The 17,752-nt window shown below is 46.4% G+C and overlaps 7 non-coding genes and 27 pseudogenes across 7 annotated transcripts; all 34 read right to left on the bottom strand.

Annotated features, from left to right (window-relative positions):
• Positions 1–296: 296 nt before the first annotated feature.
• Positions 297–415, bottom strand: LOC148265013 (5S ribosomal RNA; annotated as a pseudogene).
• Positions 416–620: 205 nt separating this feature from the next.
• LOC148265012 (5S ribosomal RNA) lies at positions 621–739 on the bottom strand (annotated as a pseudogene).
• Positions 740–1,302: 563 nt separating this feature from the next.
• Positions 1,303–1,421, bottom strand: LOC148265011 (5S ribosomal RNA; annotated as a pseudogene).
• A 208-nt stretch (positions 1,422–1,629) lies between these two features.
• Positions 1,630–1,748, bottom strand: LOC148265010 (5S ribosomal RNA; annotated as a pseudogene).
• Positions 1,749–2,304: 556 nt separating this feature from the next.
• Positions 2,305–2,425, bottom strand: LOC148265009 (5S ribosomal RNA; annotated as a pseudogene).
• Positions 2,426–2,631: 206 nt separating this feature from the next.
• On the bottom strand, positions 2,632–2,750 carry LOC148265008 (5S ribosomal RNA). Its single transcript, XR_015820857.1, has one exon. It is a non-coding gene; the product is annotated as a 5S ribosomal RNA (ribosomal RNA).
• Positions 2,751–2,955: 205 nt separating this feature from the next.
• LOC148265007 (5S ribosomal RNA) lies at positions 2,956–3,074 on the bottom strand (annotated as a pseudogene).
• A 205-nt stretch (positions 3,075–3,279) lies between these two features.
• Positions 3,280–3,398, bottom strand: LOC148265006 (5S ribosomal RNA). The gene has a single exon (XR_015819789.1). It is a non-coding gene; the product is annotated as a 5S ribosomal RNA (ribosomal RNA).
• Positions 3,399–3,960: 562 nt separating this feature from the next.
• On the bottom strand, positions 3,961–4,079 carry LOC148265005 (5S ribosomal RNA; annotated as a pseudogene).
• Positions 4,080–4,288: 209 nt separating this feature from the next.
• LOC148265004 (5S ribosomal RNA) lies at positions 4,289–4,407 on the bottom strand (annotated as a pseudogene).
• Positions 4,408–4,967: 560 nt separating this feature from the next.
• LOC148265003 (5S ribosomal RNA) lies at positions 4,968–5,086 on the bottom strand (annotated as a pseudogene).
• Positions 5,087–6,626: 1,540 nt separating this feature from the next.
• On the bottom strand, positions 6,627–6,745 carry LOC148265002 (5S ribosomal RNA; annotated as a pseudogene).
• Positions 6,746–6,948: 203 nt separating this feature from the next.
• On the bottom strand, positions 6,949–7,067 carry LOC148265001 (5S ribosomal RNA; annotated as a pseudogene).
• A 560-nt stretch (positions 7,068–7,627) lies between these two features.
• LOC148265000 (5S ribosomal RNA) lies at positions 7,628–7,746 on the bottom strand (annotated as a pseudogene).
• A 197-nt stretch (positions 7,747–7,943) lies between these two features.
• Positions 7,944–8,062, bottom strand: LOC148264999 (5S ribosomal RNA; annotated as a pseudogene).
• A 206-nt stretch (positions 8,063–8,268) lies between these two features.
• Positions 8,269–8,387, bottom strand: LOC148264998 (5S ribosomal RNA; annotated as a pseudogene).
• Positions 8,388–8,588: 201 nt separating this feature from the next.
• On the bottom strand, positions 8,589–8,707 carry LOC148264997 (5S ribosomal RNA; annotated as a pseudogene).
• A 559-nt stretch (positions 8,708–9,266) lies between these two features.
• Positions 9,267–9,385, bottom strand: LOC148264996 (5S ribosomal RNA). Its single transcript, XR_015819593.1, has one exon. It is a non-coding gene; the product is annotated as a 5S ribosomal RNA (ribosomal RNA).
• Positions 9,386–9,946: 561 nt separating this feature from the next.
• On the bottom strand, positions 9,947–10,065 carry LOC148264995 (5S ribosomal RNA; annotated as a pseudogene).
• Positions 10,066–10,628: 563 nt separating this feature from the next.
• Positions 10,629–10,747, bottom strand: LOC148264994 (5S ribosomal RNA). The gene has a single exon (XR_015820440.1). It is a non-coding gene; the product is annotated as a 5S ribosomal RNA (ribosomal RNA).
• Positions 10,748–10,956: 209 nt separating this feature from the next.
• On the bottom strand, positions 10,957–11,075 carry LOC148264993 (5S ribosomal RNA; annotated as a pseudogene).
• Positions 11,076–11,280: 205 nt separating this feature from the next.
• On the bottom strand, positions 11,281–11,399 carry LOC148264992 (5S ribosomal RNA). The gene has a single exon (XR_015820411.1). It is a non-coding gene; the product is annotated as a 5S ribosomal RNA (ribosomal RNA).
• A 207-nt stretch (positions 11,400–11,606) lies between these two features.
• On the bottom strand, positions 11,607–11,725 carry LOC148264991 (5S ribosomal RNA; annotated as a pseudogene).
• An 880-nt stretch (positions 11,726–12,605) lies between these two features.
• On the bottom strand, positions 12,606–12,724 carry LOC148264990 (5S ribosomal RNA; annotated as a pseudogene).
• Positions 12,725–12,929: 205 nt separating this feature from the next.
• LOC148264989 (5S ribosomal RNA) lies at positions 12,930–13,048 on the bottom strand. Its single transcript, XR_015820246.1, has one exon. It is a non-coding gene; the product is annotated as a 5S ribosomal RNA (ribosomal RNA).
• Positions 13,049–13,257: 209 nt separating this feature from the next.
• On the bottom strand, positions 13,258–13,376 carry LOC148264988 (5S ribosomal RNA; annotated as a pseudogene).
• Positions 13,377–13,907: 531 nt separating this feature from the next.
• On the bottom strand, positions 13,908–14,026 carry LOC148264987 (5S ribosomal RNA; annotated as a pseudogene).
• Positions 14,027–14,229: 203 nt separating this feature from the next.
• On the bottom strand, positions 14,230–14,347 carry LOC148264986 (5S ribosomal RNA; annotated as a pseudogene).
• A 912-nt stretch (positions 14,348–15,259) lies between these two features.
• Positions 15,260–15,378, bottom strand: LOC148264985 (5S ribosomal RNA; annotated as a pseudogene).
• A 205-nt stretch (positions 15,379–15,583) lies between these two features.
• Positions 15,584–15,702, bottom strand: LOC148264984 (5S ribosomal RNA; annotated as a pseudogene).
• Positions 15,703–15,908: 206 nt separating this feature from the next.
• Positions 15,909–16,027, bottom strand: LOC148264983 (5S ribosomal RNA; annotated as a pseudogene).
• Positions 16,028–16,236: 209 nt separating this feature from the next.
• On the bottom strand, positions 16,237–16,355 carry LOC148264982 (5S ribosomal RNA; annotated as a pseudogene).
• Positions 16,356–17,237: 882 nt separating this feature from the next.
• Positions 17,238–17,356, bottom strand: LOC148264981 (5S ribosomal RNA). Its single transcript, XR_015820361.1, has one exon. It is a non-coding gene; the product is annotated as a 5S ribosomal RNA (ribosomal RNA).
• Positions 17,357–17,591: 235 nt separating this feature from the next.
• On the bottom strand, positions 17,592–17,710 carry LOC148264980 (5S ribosomal RNA; annotated as a pseudogene).
• Positions 17,711–17,752: the final 42 nt, after the last annotated feature.

The raw sequence follows: 17,752 nt of genomic DNA, 5'->3' as shown, positions 1-17,752 counted from the left end.
GTCACCCATCCGAGTACTTTTCTCGCCCAAGCACCCTTAATTGCGGAGTTCTGAGAGAATCCTTTGCATTAGTGCTGGTATGATCCCTCATGTTTCATTCTGCACTGCAAATACATACACTCTTTCTTCTCCCATCCCCTCTCCCGTCATTTGTTTCCTTGTGCGTGCACTCTGCATCTCTCTTTCTCGTTCTAATATCAAGTAATATGCCCCGGCACCGTGACTCACCTTTGCAAATGAACCAGCGGTTTATAATTCCATTCGCGCGTAACGTCGAACAACCCATCCGAAAAAAATAGGTGCAACACGAGGGCTTCACAAGTCGTCACCCATCCGAGTACTACTCTCGCCCAAGCACATTTAACTGCGGAGTTCTAATGGGATCCGGGGCTTTAGTGCTGGTATGATCGCACTAGTTTAATTTCGCGCTGTAAATACATACACTCCTTCTCCTTTCTTCCCCCTCGGGTCATTTGTTTCCTTGTGCGTTCACACTTCACCTCTCATTCTCATTCTAATATCGATTAAAATGCCCCTGCTTCTTGACTCACATTTGCGTATAAACCAGCGGACCCTAATTCCAGTCGCGCGTAACGTCTAACGACCCGTCTGAAAAAAAATTGGTGCGACACGAGGACTTCCAAAGAGGTCACCCATCCGAGTACTACTCTCGCCCAAACACACTTAACTGCGGAGTTCTGATGGGATCCGGTGCATTAGTGCTGGAATGATTGCACCTGCTTAATTTCGCACTGCGAATACATAAACTCATTCCCCTTTCGTCCCCCTACCGTCATTTGTTTCCTTGTGCGTACGCACTGTAGCTCCCGTTCTCGTTCTAATATCAAGTAAAATGCTACAGCGCCGTGACTCAAATTTGCGAATAAACCTGAGGACAATAATTCAAGTCGCGCGTAACGTCGAAAGAGTCATCTGCAAAAAAATGGGTGCAACACGAGGACTTTCTAAGAAAATGGGTGAAATATAAAGACTTCGCAGGAGGTCACCCATCCTAGTGCTACTCTCGCCCAAGCACCCTTAACTTGCGGAGTTTTGATAGAATCCGTTGCATTGGTACTGGTATGATTGCTCATGTTTCATTATGCGCTGCAAATACATACACTTTTTCTCCCTCCATCCCCCCTCCCGTCATTTGTTTCCTTGTGCGTGCACTCTGCATCTCTCCTTCTCGTTCTAATATCGATTAAAATGCCCCTGTTTCTTGACTCACATTTGCGTATAAACCAATGGACCCTAGTTCCAGTCGCGCGTAACGTCGAACGACCCGTCTGAAAAAAAAAATTAGTGCGACACGAGGACTTCCCAGGATTTCACCCATCCGAGTACGACTCTCGCCCAAGCACACTTAACTGCGGAGTTCTGATGGGATCCGGTGCATTAGTGCTGGTATGATCGCACCTGTTTAATTTTGCGCTGCAAATACATAAACTACTTTTCCTTTCTTCCCCCTCCCGTCATTTGTTTCCTTGTGCGTGCGCACTGCACCTCTCGTTCTCGTTCAAATATCAATAAAATGCCACAGTGCCATGACTCACATTTGCGAATAAATCTGCGGACCATAGTTAAAGTCGCGCGTAACGTCGAACGGCAAATCTGAAAAAAAAAAAATGGGTGCAACACGAGAACTTCCCAGGAGGTAACCCATCATTATACTACTTTCGCCAAAGCACACTTAACTGCGGAGTTCTGATGGGATCCGGTGCATTTGTACTAGTGTGACCGCACCTGTTTAATTTCGTGCTGAAAATACATGCACTCCTTCTTCCCTCCCCCCCTCCCGTCATTTGTTTCCTTGTGCGTTCACACTGCACCTCTCCTTCTCGTTCTAATATCGATTAAAATGCCCCTGATTCTTGACTCACATTTGCGTATAAACAAGCGGACCATAGTTCCAGTCGTGCGTAACGTCGAACGACCCATCTAAAAAAAAATTGTTGCGATACGAGGACTTCCCAAGAGGTCACCCATCCGAGTGCTATTCTCTCCCAAGCACACTTAACTGCAGAGTTCTGATGGGATCCAGTGCATTAGTGCTGGTATGATGCCACTTGTTTAATTTTGCGCTTCAAATACATACACTCCTTCTCTTTTCTTCCTCATCCCGTCATTTGTTTCCTTGTACGTGCGCACTGCACCTCCTGTACTCATTCTAATATCAAGTAAAATGCCACGGTGCCGTGACTCACATTTGCGAATAAACCTACAGACCATAAATCAAGTCGCGCGTAACTTCGAAAGAATTATCTGCAAAATGACGGGTGCAACACGACGACCTCCCAAGAAAATGGGTGAAATATAAGGATTTCACAAGAGGTCACCCATCCGAGTACTTTTCTCGCCCAAGCACCCTTAACTGCGGAGTTCTGATAGAATCCGTTGCATTAGTGCTGGTATGATCACTCATGTTTCATTCTGCACTGCAAATACATACACTCTTTCTCCTTCCATCCCCCCTCCCATCATTTGTTTCCTTGTGCGTGCACTCTGCATCTCTCTTTCTCGTTCTAATATCAAGTAATATACCCCGGCACCGTGACTCACCTTTGCAAATGAACCAGCAGTTTATAATTCCATTCGCGTGTAGTGTCGAACAACCCATCCGAAAAAAATTAGGTGCAACACGAGGGCTTCCCAAGTGGTCACCCATCCGAGTACTACCCTCGCCCAAGCACACTTAACTGCGGAGTTCTGATGGGATCCGGAGCTTTAGTGCTGGTATGATCGCACCTGTTTAATTTTGCGCCGCAAATACATAAACTCATTCTCCTTTCTTCCCCCTCCCTTCATTTGTTTCCTTGTGCGTGCGCGCTGCACCTCCCATGCTCGTTCTAATATCAAGTAAAATGTTACAGTGCCGTGACTCACATTTGTGTATAAACTTGAGGACCATAATTAAAGTCACGCGTATCGTCGAAAGAATCATCTGCAAAAAAATGGGTGCAACACGAGGACTTCACAAGTGGCCACCCATCCGAGTACTACTCTCGCCCAAGCACACTTAACTGCGGAGTGATGATGGGATCTGTTACATTAGTGCTGGTATGATCGCACCTGATTAATTTTGCACTGCAAATACATAAACTCCTTCTCCTTTCTTCCCCCTCCCGTCATTTGTTTCCTTGTGCGTTCACACTGCACCTCTCCTTCTCGTTCTAATATCGATTTAAATGCCCCTGCTTCTTGACTCACATTTGCGTATAAACCAACGGACCCTAGTTCCATTCGCGCGTAACATCGAACAACCCGTCTGAAAAAAAATTGGTACGACACGAGGATTTCCCAGGAGGTCACCCATTCGAGTACTACTCTCGCCCAAGCACACTTAACTGCGGAGTTCTGATGGGATCCGGTGCATTAGTGCTGGTATGATCGCACCCGCATAATTCAGCGTTGCAAATACATAAACTCCTTCTCCTTTCTTCCCCCTCCCGTCATTTGTTTCCTTGTGCGTGCGCACTGCACCTCCCGTGCTCGTTCTAATATCAAGTAAAATGTTACGGTGCCGTGACTCACATTTATGAATAAACCTGAGGACCATAATTCAAGTCGCGCATATCGTCGAAAGAATCATCTGCAAAAAAATGGGTGCAACACGAGGACTTCCTAAGAAAATGGGTGAAATATAAGGACTTCGCAGGAGGTCACCCATGCTAGTGCTACTCTCGCCCAAGCACCCATAACTTGCGGAGTTCTGATAGAATCCGTTGCATTGGTGCTGGTATGATGGCTCATCTTTCATTCTCCGCTGCAAATACATACACTTTTTCTCCCTCCATCCCCCCTCCCGTCATTTGTTTCCTTGTGCGTGCACTCTGCATCTCTCCTTCTCATTCTAATATCGATTTAAATGCCCATGCTTCTTGACCCACATTTGCGTATAAACCAGTGGACCCTAGTTCCAGTCGCGCGTAACGTCGAACGACCCGTCTGAAAAAAAAATTAGTGCGACACGAGGACTTCCCAGGAGGTCACCCATCCAAGTACTACTCTCGCCAAAGAACACTTAACTGCGGAGTTCTGATGGGATCCGGTGCATTAGTGCTGGTATGATCGCAACTGTTTAATTTCGCGCTGCAAATACATAAACTCCTTCTCCTTTCTTCCCCCTCCCGTCATTAGTTTCCTTGTGCGTGCGCACTGCACCTCTCGTTCTCGTTCAAATATCAATAAAATGCCACGGCGCCGTGACTCACATTTGCGAATAAATCTGCGGACCATTATTAAAGTCGCGTGTAATGTCGAACAGCACATCTGTAAAAAAAGAAAATGGGTGCAACACGAGGGCTTCCCAGGTGGTCAACCATCCGAGTACTACCCTCGCCCAAGCACACTTAACTGCGGAGTTTTGATGGGATTCAGAGCTTTAGTGCTGGTATGATCGCACCTGTTTAATTTCACGCTGCAAATACATACACTCCTTCTCCTTTCTTCCCACTCCCGTCATTTGTTTCCTTGTGCGTTCACACTTCACCTCTCATTCTCGTTCTAATATCGATTAAAATGCCCCTGCTTCTTGACTCACATTTGCGTAAAAACCAGCGGACCCTAGTTCCAGACGCGCGTAACGTCGAACGACCCGTCTGAAAAAAAATTGGTTCGACACGAGGACTTCACAAGAAAATGGATGAAATATAAGGACTTCGCAGGAGGTAACCCATGTTAGTACTACTCTCGCCCAAGAACCCTTACCTACGGAGTTCTGATAGAATCCGTTGCATTAGTGCTGGTATGATCGCACCTGTTTCATTTCGTGCTGAAAATACATACACTCCTTCTCCTTCCCTCCCCATCCCATCAATTGTTTCCTTGTGCGTTCACACTGCACCTCTCCTTCTCGTTCTAATATCGATTAAAATGCCCCTGCTTCTTGACTCACAATTGCGTATAAACCAGTGGACCCTAGTTCCAGTCGCGCGTAACGTGGAACGACCCGTCTGAAAAAAAAATTAGTGCGACACGAGGACTGCCCAAGAGGTCGCCCATCCGAGTGCTACTCTCGACCAAGCACACTTAACTGCGGAGTTCTGATGGCATCCGATGCATTAGTGCTGGTATGATCGTACCTGTTTAATTTCGCCTGCAAATACATAAACTCCTTCTCCTTTCTTCCCCCTCCCGTCATTTGTTTCCTTGTGCGTGCGCACTGCACCTCTCGTTCTCGTTCAAATATCAAGTAAAATGCCACGGCGCCATGACTCACATTTGCGAATAAATCTGCGGACCATAATTAAAGTCGCGCGTAACGTCGAACGGCAAATCTGAAAAAAAGAAAATGGGTGCAACACGAGAACTTCCCAGGAGGTAACCCATCATTGTACGACTTTTGCCAAAGTATACTTACCTGCGGAGTTCTGATGGGATCCGGTGCATTTGTGCTGGTGTGACCGCACTTGTTTAATCTCGTGCTGAAAATACATACACTCCTTCTTCCCTCCCCACCTCCCATCATTTGTTTCCTTGTGCGTTCACACTGCACCTCTCCTTCACGTTCTAATATCGATTAAAATGCCCTTTTTTCTTAACTCACATTTGCGTATAAACCAGCGGACCATAGTTCCAGTAGCGCGTAACGTCGAACGACCCATCTGAAAAAAAATTTTTGCGATATGAGGACTTCCAAGAGGTCACCCATCCGAGCACAACTCTCGCCCAAGCACCCTTAACTGCAGAGTTCTGATGGGATCCAGTGCATTAGTTCTGGTATGATGCAACTTGTTTAATTTTGTGCTTCAAATACATACACTCCTTCTCTTTTCTTCCTCCTCCCGTCATTTATTTCCTTGTGCATGCGCACTGCACCTACCGTGCTCGTTTTAATATCAAGTAAAATGCTACGGTGCTGTGACTCACATTTGTGAATAAACATGAGGATCATAATTCAAGTCGCGCGTATTGTCGAAAGAATCATCTGCAAAAAAATGGGTGCAACACGAGGACTTCCTAAGAAAATGGGTGAAATATAAGGACTTCGCAGGAGGTCACCCATCCAAGTGCTACTCTCGCCCAAGCACCCTTAACTTGCGGAGTTCTGATAGAATCCGTTGCATTGGTGCTGGTATGATCGCTCATGTTTCATTCTGCGCTGCAAATACGTACACTTTTTCTCCCTCCATCCCCCCTCCCGTCATTTGTTTCCTTGCGCGTGCACTCTGCATCTCTCCTTCTCGTTCTAATATCGATTAAAATGCCCCTGTTTCTTGACTCACATTTGCGTATAAACCAATGGACCCTAGTTCCAGTCACGCGTAACGTCGAACGACCCGTCTGAAAAAAAAAATTAGTGCGACACGAGGACTTCCCAGGATTTCACCCATCCGAGTACGACTCTCGCCCAAGCACACTTAACTAAGGAGTTCTGATTTGATCCGGTGCATTAGTGTTGGTATGATCGCACCTGTTTAAATTCGCGCTGCAAATACATAAACTCCATCTCCTTTCTTCCCCCTCCCGTCATTTGTTTCCTTGTGCCTGCGCACTGCACCTCTCGTTCTCGTTCAAATATCAAGTAAAATGCCACGGCGCCGTGACTCACATTTGCGAATAAATCTGCGGACCATAATTAAAGTCGCGCGTAACGTCGAACGGCACATCTGAAAAAAAGAAAATGGGTGCAACACGAGAACTTCCCAGGAGGTAACCCATCATTGTACTACTTTCGCCAAAGCATACTTAACTGCGGAGTTCTAATGGGATCTGGTGCATTTGTGCTGGTGTGACCGCACCTGCTTAATTTCGTGCTGAAAATACATACACTCCCTCTTCCCTCCCCCCTCCCATCATTTGTTTCCTTGTGCGTTCACACTGCACCTCTCTTTCTCGTTCTAATATCGATTAAAATGTCTCTGATTCTTGACTCACATTTGCGTATAAACCAGCGGACCATAGTTCCAGTCGTGCGTAACGTCGAACGACCCATCTAAACAAAAAATTTTGCGATACGAGGACTTCGCAGGAGGTCACCCATCCGAGTACTACTCTCGCCCAAGCACACTTAACTGCGGGGTTCTGATGGGATCCGGGGCTTTAGTGCTGGTATGATCGCACCTGTTTAGTTTCGCGCTGCAAATACATACACTCCTTCTCCTTTCTTCCCCCTCTCGTCATTTGTTTCCTTGTGCGTTCACACTTGACCTCTCATTCTCGCTCTAATATCGATTAAAATGCCCTTGCTTTTTGACTCATATTTGCGTATAAACCAGCGGACCCTAGTTCAAAACGAGCGTAACGTCGAACGACCCGTCTGAAAAAAAATTGGTGCGACACGAGGACTTCACAAGAAAATGGGTGAAATATAAGAACTTCGCAGGAGGTAACCCATGCTAGTACTACTCTCGCCCAAGCACCCTTACCTACGGAGTTCTGATAGAATCTGTTGCATTAGTGCTGGTATGATCGCAGCTGTTTCATTTCGTGCTGAAAATACATACACTCCTTCTCCTTCCCTCCCCCCTCCCATCATTTGTTTCCTTGTGCGTTCACACTGCACCTCTTTTTCTCGTTCTAATATCGATTAATATGCCCCTGCTTCTTGACTCACATTTGCGTATAAACAAGTGGACCATAGTTCCGGTTGCGCGCAACATCGAACGACCCGTCTGAAAAAAATTTTGTGGGACACGAGAACTTCCCAGGAGGTCACCCATCCAAGTACTACTCTCGCCCAAGCACACTTAACTGCAGAGTTATGATGGGATCCGTTGCATTAGTGCTGGTATGATCGCACCCGTTTAATTTCGCGCTGCAAATACATAAACTCCTCTTCCCCCTCCCGTCATTTGTTTCCTTGTGCGTGCACACTGCACCTCCCGTGCTCATTTTAATATCAAGTAAAATCCTACGACGCCGTGACTCACATTTGCGAATAAACCTGATGACCAAAATTCAAGTCGCGCGTAACGTCGAAAGAATCATCTGCAAAAAAATGGGTGCAACACGAGGACTTCCCAAGTGGTCACCCATCCGAGTACTACTTTCGCCCAAGCACACATAACTGCGGAGTTATGATGGGATCGGTTGCATTAGTGCTGGTATGATCGCACCTGTTTAATTTCGCTCTGCAAATACATAAACTCCTTCTCCTTTCTTCCCCCTCCCGTCATTTGTTTCCTTGTGCGTGCACTCTGCATCTCTCTTTCTCGTTCTAATATCAAGTAATATGCCCCTGCACCGTGACTCACCTTTGCAAATGAACCAGTGGTTTATAATTCCATTCGCGCGTAACGTCGAACAACCCATCCGAAAAAAAAATAGGTGCAACACGAGGGCTTCCCAGGTGGACACCCATCCGAGTGCTACTTTCGCCTAAGCACACTTAACTGCAGAGTTCTGATGGGATCCGGAGCTTTAGTGCTGGTATGATCACACCTGTTTAATTTTGCGCTGCAAATACATACACTCCTCCTTTCTTCCCCATCCCATCATTTGTTTCCTTGTGCGTTCACACTTCACCTCTCATTCTCGTTCTAATATCGATTAAAATGCCCCTGCTTCTTGACTCACATTTGCGTATAAACAAGCAGACCCTAGTTCCAGACGCGTGTAACGTCGAACGACCCGTCTGAAAAAAATTGGTGCGACACGAGGACTTCCCGGGAAGTCACCCATCCGAGTACTAATCTCGCCAAAGCACACATAACTGTGGAGTTCTGATGGGATCCGGTGCATTAGTGCTGGTGTGATCGCACCTGTTTAATTTTGCGCTGCAAATACATAAACTCATTCCCCTTTCTTCCACCTCCCGTCATTTGTTTCCTTGTGCGTGCGCACTGCACCTCCCGTTCTCGTTCTAATATCAAGTAAAATGCCACGGCGCCGTGACTCACATTTGCGAATAAACCTGAGGACCATAATTCAAGTCGCGCGTAACGTCGAAAGAATCATCTGCAAAAAAATGGGTGCAACACGAGGACTTAACGAGAAAATGGGTGAAATATAAAGACTTCACAGGAGGTAACCCATGGTAGTACTACTCTCGCCCAAGCACCCTTACCTACGGAGTTCTGATAGAATCCGTTACATTAGTGCTGGTATGATCCCTCATGTTTCATTTCGTGCTGAAAATACATACACTCCTTCTCCTTCCCTCCCCCTCCCATCAAATGTTTCATTGTGCGTTCACACTGTACCTCTCCTTCTCGTTCTAATATCGATTAAAATGCCCCTGCATCTTCACTCACATTTGCGTATAAACTAGCGGACCCTAGTTCCAGTCGCGCGTAACGTCGAACGACCCGTCTGAAAAAAAATTAGTGCGACACGAGGACTTCCCAGGAGGTCACCCATCCTAGTACTACTCTCGCCCAAGCACACTTAACTGCGGAGTTCTGATGGGATCCGGTTCATTAGTGCTGGTATGATCGCACCCATTTAATTCTGCACTGCAAATACATAAACTCCTTCTCCTTTCTTTCCCCTCCCGTCATTTGTTTCCTTGTGCGTGCGCACTGCACCTCCCGTGCTCGTTCTAATATCAAGTAAAATGCTACGGTGCCGTGACTCACATTTGCGAATAAACCTGAGGACCATAATTCAAGTCGCGCGTATCATCGAAAGAATCATCTGCAAAAAAATGGGTGCAACACGAGGACTTCCTAAGAAAATGGGTGAAATATAAGGACTACGCTGGAGGTCACCCATCCTAGTGCTACTCTCGCCCAAGCACCCTTAACTTGCGGAGTTCTGATAGAATCCGTTGCATTGGCGCTGGTATGATTGCTCATGTTTCATTCTGCGCTACAAATACATACACTTTTTCTCCCTCCATCCCCCCTCCCGTCATTTGTTTCCTTGTGCGTGCACTCTGCATCTCTTCTTCTCGTTCTAATATCGATTAAAATGCCCCTTCTTCTTGACTCATATTTGCGTATAAACCACCGGACCCTAGTTCCAATCGCGCGTAACGTCGAACGACCCGTCTGAAAAAAAATATGTGCGACACGAGGACTTCCCAAGAGGTTACCCATCCGAGTACTACTCTCGCCCAAGCACACTTAACTGCGGAGTTCTGATAGAATCTGATGCATTAATGCTGGTATGATCGCACCCGTTTAATTCCGCGCTGCAAATACATAAACTCCTTCTTCTTTCTTCGCCCTCCCATCATTTAATTCCTTGTGCGTGCCCACTGCACCTCCCGTGCTCGTTCTAATATCAAGTAAAATGCTACAGTGCCGTGACTCACATTTGCGAATAAACTTAAGGACCATAATTCAAGTCGCCCGTATCGTCGAAAGAATCATCTTCAAAAAAATGGGTGCAACACGAGGACTTCCTGAGAAAATGGGTGAAATATAAGGACTTCGCAGGAGGTCACCCATCCTAGTGCTACTCTCGCCCAAGCACCCTAAACTTGCGGAGTTCTGATAGAATCCATTGCATTGGTACTAGTATGATTGCTCATGTTTCATTATGCGCTGCAAATACATACACTTTTTTTCCCTCCATCCCTCCTCCCGTCATTTGTTTCCTTGTGCGTGCACTCTGCATCTCTCCTTCTCGTTCTAATATCGATTAAAATGCCCCTGCTTCTTGACTCACATTTGCGTATAAACCAGTGGACCCTAGTTCCAGTCGCGCGTAACGTCGAACGACCCGTCTGAAAAAAAAAATTAGTGTGACACGAGGACTTCCCAGGAGGTCACCCATCCGAGTACTACTCTCGCCCAAGCACACTTATCTGCGGAGTTCTGATGGGATCCGGTGCATAAGTGCTGGTATGATCGCACCAGTTTAATTTCGCGCTGCAAATACATAAACTCCTTCTCCTTTCTTCCCCCTCCCGTCATTTGTTTCCCTGTGCGTGCGCACTGCACCTCTCGTTCTCGTTCAAATATCAAGTAAAATGCCACGGCGCCGTGACTCACATTTGCGAATAAATCTGCGGATCATAATTAAAGTCGCGCGCAACGTCGAACGGCACATCTGAAAAAAAGAAAATGGGTGCAACACGAGAACTTCCCAGGAGGTAACCCATCATTATACTACTTTCGCCAAAGCACACTTAACTACGGAGTTCTGATGGGATCCGGTGCATTTGTGCTGGTGTGACCGCACCTGTTTAATTTTGTACTGAAAATACATACACTCCTTCTTCCCTCCCCCCCTCCCATCATTTGTTTCCTTGTGCGTTCACACTGCACCTCTCCTTCTCGTTCTAATATCGATTAAAATGCCCCTGCTTCTTGACTCACATTTGCGTATAAACCAGTGGACCCTAGTTCCAGTCGCGCGTAACGTCGAACAACCCGTCTGAAAAAAAAATTAGTGCGACACGAGGACTTCCCAGGAGGTCACCCATCCGAGTACTACTCTCGCCCAAGCACACTTATCTGCGGAGTTCTGATGGGATCCGGTGCATTAGTGCTGGTATGATCGCACCAGTTTAATTTCGCGCTGCAAATACATAAACTTTTTCTCATTTCTTCCCCCTCCCGTCATTTCTTTCCTTGTGCGTGCGCACTGCACCTCTCGTTCTCGTTCAAATATCAAGTAAAATGCCACGGCGCCGTGACTCACATTTGTGAATAAATCTGAGGACCATAATTAAAGTCGCGCGTAATGTCGAACGGCACATCTGAAAAAAAAAAAGGGTGCAATACGAGAACTTCCCATGAGGTAACCCATCATTGTACTACTTTCGCCAAAGCACACTTAACTGCGGAGTTCTGATGGGATCCAGTGCATTTGTGCTGGTGTGACCGCACCTGTTTAATTTCGTGCTGAAAATACATACACTCCTTCTTCCCTCCCTCCCTCCCAACATTTGTTTCCTTGTGCGTTCACACTGCAACTCTCCTTCTCGTTCTAATATCGATTAAAATGCCCCTGATTCTTAACTCACATTTGCGTATAAACCAGCGGACCATAGTTCCAGTCGCGCGTAACGTCGAACGACCCATCTTAAAAAAATTGTTACGATACGAGGACTTCCAAAGAGGTCACCCATCCGAGTACTACTCTCGACCAAGCACACTTAACTGCAGATTTCTGATGGGATCCAGTGCATTAGTGCTGGTATGATGCCACTTGTTTAATTTTGCGCTTCAAATACATACACTCCTTCTCTTTTCTTCCTCATCCCGTCATTTGTTTCCTTGTGCGTGCGCACTGCACCTCCTGTACTCGTTCTAATATCAAGTAAAATGCCACGGCGCCGTGACTCACATTTGCGAATAAACCTGCAGACCATAAATCAAGTCGCGCGTAACGTCGAAAGAATCATATGCAAAAAGATGGGTGCAACACGAGGACCTCCCAAGAAAATGGGTGAAATATAAGGACCTCGCAGGAGGTCACCCATCCGAGTACATTTCTCGCCCAAGCACCCTTAACTGCGGAGTTCTGATAGAATCCGTTGCATTAGTGCTGGTATGATCCCTCATGTTTCATTCTGCACTGCAAATACATACACTCTTTCTCCTCCCATCCCCCCCCGTCATTTGTTTCCTTGTGCGTGCACTCTGCATCTCTCTTTCTCGTTCTAATATAAAGTAATATGCCCCGACACCGTGACTCACCTTTGCAAATGAACCAGCAGTTTATAATTCTATTCGCGCGTAACGTCGAACAACCCATCCGAAAAAAAATAGGTGCAACACGAGGGCTTCCCAAGTGGTCACCCATCCGAGTGCTACTTTCGCCCAAGCACACTTAACTGCGGAGTTCTGATAGAATCCGTTGCATTAGTGCTGGTATGATCGAACCTGTTTAATTTCGCGCTGCAAATACATACAATCCTTCTCCTTTCTTCCCCCTCCCGTCATTTGTTTCCTTGTGCGTTCACACTTCACCTCTCATTCTCGTTCTAATATCGATTAAAATGCCCCTGCTTCATGACTCACATTTGCGTATAAACCAGCGGACACTAGTTCCAAAAGCGCGTAACGTCAAACGACCCGTCTGAAAAAAAATTGGTGCGACACGAGGACTTCCCAGGAGGTCACCTATCCGAGTACTAATCTCGCCCAAGCACACTTCACTGCGGAGTTCTGATGGGATCCGGTGCATTAGTACTGGTATGATCGCACCAGTTTAATTTCGCGCTGCAAATACATAAACTCATTCCCCTTTCTTCCCCCTCCCGTCATTTGTTTCCTTGTGCGTGCGCACTGCACCTCTCGTTCTCGTTCAAATATCAAGTAAAATGCCACGGCGCCGTGACTCACATTTGCGAATAAATCTGCGGACCATAATTAAAGTCGCGCGTAACGTCGAACGGCACATCTGAAAAAAAAAAAATGGGTGCAACACGAGAACTTCCCATAAGGTAACCCATCATTGTACTACTTTCGCCAAAGCACACTTAACTGCGGAGTTCTGATGGGATCCGGTGCATTTGTGCTGGTGTGACCGCACCTGTTTAATTTCCTGCTGAAAATACATACACTCCTTCTTCCCTCCCCCCTCCCATCATTTGTTTCCTTGTGCGTTCACACTGCACCTCTCCTTCTCGTTCTAATATCGATTAAAATGCCCCTAATTCTTGACTCACATTTGCGTATAAACCAGCGGACCATAGTTCCAGTTGCACGTAATGTCGAACGACCCATCTGAAAAAAAATTGTTGCGATACGAGGACTTCCCAAGAGGTCACCCATCCGAGCACTACTCTCGCCCAAGCATAGTTAACTGCAGAATTCTGATGGGATCCAATGCATTAGTGCTGGTATGATGCCACTTGTTTAATTTTGCGCTTCAAATACATACACTTCTTCTCTTTTCTTCCTCCTCCCGTCATTTGTTTCCTTGTTCGTGCGCACTGCACCTCTCGTTCTCGTTCAAATATCAAGTAAAATACCACGGCGCCGTGACTCACATTTGCGAATAAATCTGCGGACCATAATTAAAGTCGCACGTAACGTCGAACGGCACATCTGAAAAAAAGAAAATGGGTGCAACACGAGAACTTTCCAGAAGGTAACCCATCATTGTACTACTTTCGCCAAAGCACACTTAACTGTGGAGTTCTGAAGGGATCCGGTGCATTTGTGCTGGTGTGACCGCACCTGTTTAATTTCCTGCTGAAAATACATACACTCCTTCTTCCCTCCCCCCTCCCATCATTTGTTTCCTTGTGCGTTCACACTGCACCTCTTTTTCTCGTTCTAATATCGATTAAAATGCCCCTTTTTCTTGACTCACATTTGCGTAGAAACCAGCGGACCATAGTTCCAGTCACGCGTAACGTCGAACGACCCATCTGAAAAAAAATTGTTGCGATACGAGGACTTCCCAAGAGGTCACCCATCCGAGCACTACTCTCGCCCGAGCACACTTAACTGCAGAGTTCTGATGGGATCCAGTGCATTAGTGCTGGTATGATGCCACTTGTTTAATTTTGCGCTTCAAATACATACACTCCTTCTCTTTTCCTCCTCCTCCCGTCATTTGTTTCCTGGTAGGTGCGCACTGCACCTCTCGTACTCGTTCTAATATCAAGTAAAATGCCACGGTGCCGTGACTCACATTTGCAATTAAACCTGCGGACCATAAATCATGTCGCGCGTAACGTCGAAAGAATCATCTGCAAAAAGATGGGTGCAACACGAGAACCTCCCAAGAAAATGGGTGAAATATAAGGACTTCGCAGGAGGTCACCCATCCGAGCACTAATCTCGCCCGAGCACACATAATTGCGGAGTTTTGATGGGATCCGGTGCATTAGTGCTGGTATGATCGCACCTGTTTAATTTTGCGCTGCAAATACATAAAGTCATTCCCCTTTCATTCTCCTCCCGTCATTTGTTTCCATGTGCGTGCGCACTGCACCTCCCGTTCTCATTCTAATATCAAGTAAAATTCTACAGCGTCTGACTCACATTTGCGAATAAACCTGAGGACCATAATTCATATCGCGCGTAACATCGAAAGAATCATCTGCAAAAAAATGGGTGCAACACGAGGACTTCCAAGAAAATGGGTGAAATATAAGGACTTCGCAGGAGGTAACCCATGCTAGTACTACTCTCGCCCAAGCACCCTTACCTACGGAGTTTTGATAGAATCCGTTGCATTAGTGCTTGTATGATCGCACCTGTTTTATTTCGTGCTGAAAATACATACACTCCTTCTCCTTCCCTCCCCCTCCCATCAATTGTTTCTTTGTGCGTTCACACTGCACCTCTCCTTCTCGTTTTAATATCGATTAAAATGCCCCTGCTTCTTGACTCACATTTGCGTATAAACCAGCGGACCCTAGTTCCAGTCGCCCGTAACGTCGAACGACCCATCTGAAAAAAAATTGGTGCGACACGAGGACTTCCCAGGAGGTCACCCATCCGAGTACTACTCTCGCCAAAGCACACTTAACTGCGGAGTTCTGATGGGATCCAGTGCATTAGTGCTGGTATGATCGCACCCGTTTAAGTGCGCGCTGCAAATACATAAACTCTTTCTCCTTTCTTCCCCCTCCCGTCATATGTTTCCTTGTGCGTGCACTCTGCATCTCTCTTTCTCGTTCTAATATCAAGTAATATGCCCCGGAACCGTGACTCACCTTTGCAAATGAACCAGCGGTTTATAATTCCATTCGCGCGTAACGTCGAACAACCCATCCGAAAAAAAATAGGTGCAACACGAGGGCTTCCTAGGTGGTCACCCATCCGAGTACTACTCTCGCCAAAGCACACTTAACTGCGGAGTTCTGAAGGGATCCGGGGCTTTAGTGCTGGTATGATTGCACCAGTTTAGTTTCGCACTGCAAATACATACACTCCTTCTCTTTTCTTCCCCCTCCCGTCATTTGTTTCTTTGTGCGTGCACTCTGCATCTCTCTTTCTCGTTCTAATATCGATGAAAATGCCCCTGCTTCTTGACTCACATTTGCGTATAAACCAGTGGACCCTAGTTCCAGTCGCGTGTAACATCAAACGACCCGTCCTAAAAAATAATTAGTGCGACACGAGTACTTCCCAAGAGGTCTCCAATCCGAGTACTACTCTCGCCCAAGCACACTTAACTGCGGAGTTCTGATGGGATCCGGTGCATTAGTGATGGTATGATCGCACCTGTTTAATTTCGCGCTGTAAATACATAAACTCCTTCTCCTTTCTTCCCCCTCCCGTCATTTGTTTCCTTGTGCGTGCACACTGCACCTCTCGTTCTCGTTCAAATATCAAGTAAAATGCCACGGCGCTGTTACTCACATTTGCGAATCAATCTGCGGACCATAATTAAAGTCGCGCGTAACGTCGAACGACACATCTGAAAAAAAGAAAATGGGTGCAACACGAGAACTTCCCATGAGGTAACCCATCATTGTACTACTTTCGCCAAAGCACACTTAACTGCGGAGTTCTGATGGGATCCGGTGCATTTGTGCTGGTGTGACCGCACCTGTTTAATTTCGTGCTGAAAATACATACACTCCTTCTTCCCTCTCCCCTCCCATCATTTATTTCCTTGTGCGTTCACACTGCACCTCTCCTTCTCGTTCCAATATCGATTAAAATGCCCCTGATTCTTGACCCATATTTGCGTATAAACCAGCGGACCATAGTTCCAGTAGCGCGTAACGTCGAACGACATATCTGAAAAAAAATTGTTGCGATACGAAGACTTCCCAAGAGGTCACGCATCCGAGTACTACCCTCGCCCAAGCACACTTAACTGCGAAGTTCTGATGGGATCGAGTGCATTAGTGTTGGTATGATGCCACTTGTTTAATTTTGCGCTTCAAATACATACACTCCTTCTCTTTTCTTCCTCCTCCCGTCATTTGTTTCCTTTTGCGTGCGCACTGCACCTCCCGTTCTCGTTCTAATATCAAGTAAAATGCCACGGCGCCGTGACTCACATTTGCGAATAAACCTGTGGACCATAAATCAATTCGCGCGTAACGTCGAAAGAATCATCTGCAAAAAGATGGGTGCAACACGACGACCTCCCAAGAAAATGGGTGAAATATAAGGACTTCGCAGGAGGTCACCCATCCGAGTTCTTTTCTCGCCCAAGCACCCTTAACTGCAGAGTTCTGATAGAATCCGTTCCATTTGTGCTGGTATGATCCCTCATGTATCATTCTGCACTGCAAATACATACACTCTGTCTCCTTCCATCCCACCTCCCGTCATTTGTTTCCTTGTGTGTGCACTCTGCATCTCTCTTTCTCGTTCTAATATCAAGAAATATGCCCCGGCACCGTGACTCACCTTCGCAAATGAACCAGCGGTTTATAATTCCATTCGCGCGTAACGTCGAACAACCCATCCGAAAATATATAGGTGCAACACGAGGGCTTCCCAGGTGGTCACCCATCTGAGTACTACTCTCGCCCAAGCACACTTAACTGCGGAGTTCTGATGGGATCCGGAGCTTTAGTGCTGGTATGATCGAACCTGTTTAATTTTGCACTGCAAATACATACACTCCTTCTCCTTTCTTCCCCCTCCCGTCATTTGTTTCCATGTGCGTTCACACTTCACCTCTCATTCTCGTTCTAATATCGATTAAAATGCCCCTGCTTCTTGACTCACATTTGCGTATAAACCAGCGGACCCTAGTTCCAGACACGCGTAACGTCGAACGACCCGTCTGAAAAAAAATTGGTGCGACACGAGGATTTCACAAGAAAATGGGTGAAATATAAGGACTTCGCATGAGGTAACCCATGCTAGTACTACTCTCACCCAAGCACCCTTACCTACGGAGTTCTGATAGAATCCGTCGCATTAGTGCTGGTATGATCGCACCTGTTTCATTTCGTGCTGAAAATACATACACTCCTTCTCCTTCC

The sequence above is a fragment of the Carica papaya genome, chromosome 5 (genome assembly GCF_054855325.1).
Source record: "Carica papaya isolate Zhongbai chromosome 5, ASM5485532v1, whole genome shotgun sequence".
NCBI classification, from domain to species: Eukaryota; Viridiplantae; Streptophyta; class Magnoliopsida; order Brassicales; family Caricaceae; genus Carica; species Carica papaya.
Note: the sequence above shows the minus strand (reverse complement) of the source record. Positions and strands in the feature narration are given on the sequence as shown.